The 1,192-nt window shown below is 36.7% G+C and overlaps 1 protein-coding gene across 1 annotated transcript in view; it reads left to right on the forward strand.

The window, feature by feature from the left end:
* Positions 1-1,192, forward strand: part of EPHA6 (EPH receptor A6) — a 1,195,443-nt gene that overhangs the window by 5,440 nt on the left and 1,188,811 nt on the right. The window lies entirely within an intron of this gene.

Consider the following 1,192-nt stretch of genomic DNA (forward strand, 5'->3'; position numbering starts at 1 on the left):
TTCTATGCCCTCACAGAATTGGGGTAAGGAAATAAAACAATAAAGGTTTTTGAAATTCTGTGGAGGAAGCAACAGATGCATTGAGAGAGAGAACAATAAGAGAGACATCCTATTTTAGATGGGACAGTTGGAAAGGCTTGTCTGTGGAGGAGACATTTAAGCTTCATTCTCAGGGATAAAAAAGAGCTAGTTTTACAGAGTGGGAAGAAGTGCATTATGGGTATTGGGAACTGCCCAAGCAATGGTTTTGAAGAGAAAGGAACTTGACACTTTTGAAAAACTGAGTCCAGTGTGACTGGAACAGAACTTACTGAGCAAGGAGGACAGTTGCAGAAAGTGAGGTCTGAAAGATTGTCAGAAACCACATTTTACGGAGTAGAAAAAGATCTGTGGTTAATGAGCTCAGTTTTTATATTATTTCAGGTAAAATATGAAGCTATTGGAAGATTTTGACCAACTGAGTAAAATGAACCAATTTACATTTTAGGAGTACTATGGCTCGTGAGCAAAGAGCCAATTGAAAGATGGCAAGAGTAGAGTTTGTTACAGTTGTCCAGGAGAAGGGTTATGGTGTCTTGGCCTAGAGCGGTGGCAGTGGAGATGGAGAGAAGACAGATTTGTGATATATTTTGCAGGTAGAATTTATGGAACCATCTTGTCCTTACAGAGAAATAAATGCAAAAAGCCCAAATGATTTTTTTATTATTACCCCTTAAAATGATCTTGATATATAAATACTGATAATTGACAAGGAGGGGATGGTGTACAGCAAAAATACATAACAGGGGCGAGATGCCTGTTTCCCCCTTTATTCAGTTCAAACTGACTAGATTTAAAACAATCTTAATAGGACGATCTTGCTATTTCTAAGCATTGGACATATGTAAACTCATATTGGATCAATAAATAAAGCTTGGTGAATTTCTGATGTGATGACTTTCCATGTACAGTTATTTTTTGTCAGAGTGGTGATGACACAAGTAGGTAGGAAAATCTTCACAAGGCAAGATACTCAGCCAAACAGAGCCCAGTTTTTAGCTAATACTGAGCAATGTTTGAGGGTTTGGCATATGTACCAGTTTTATTCATCTCTGTTAGGATCAAATTACTGTTATTGAAAATCAGAATTCTAAGTGAAACTGGATAAAAAATAAATGTGTTTTTGTATATTTGCCATTATGCTTCTCTTCTT

Source organism: Propithecus coquereli, unplaced genomic scaffold (assembly GCF_000956105.1).
Source record: "Propithecus coquereli isolate 6110/MARCELLA unplaced genomic scaffold, Pcoq_1.0 Scaffold40, whole genome shotgun sequence".
NCBI lineage: Eukaryota > Metazoa > Chordata > Mammalia > Primates > Indriidae > Propithecus > Propithecus coquereli.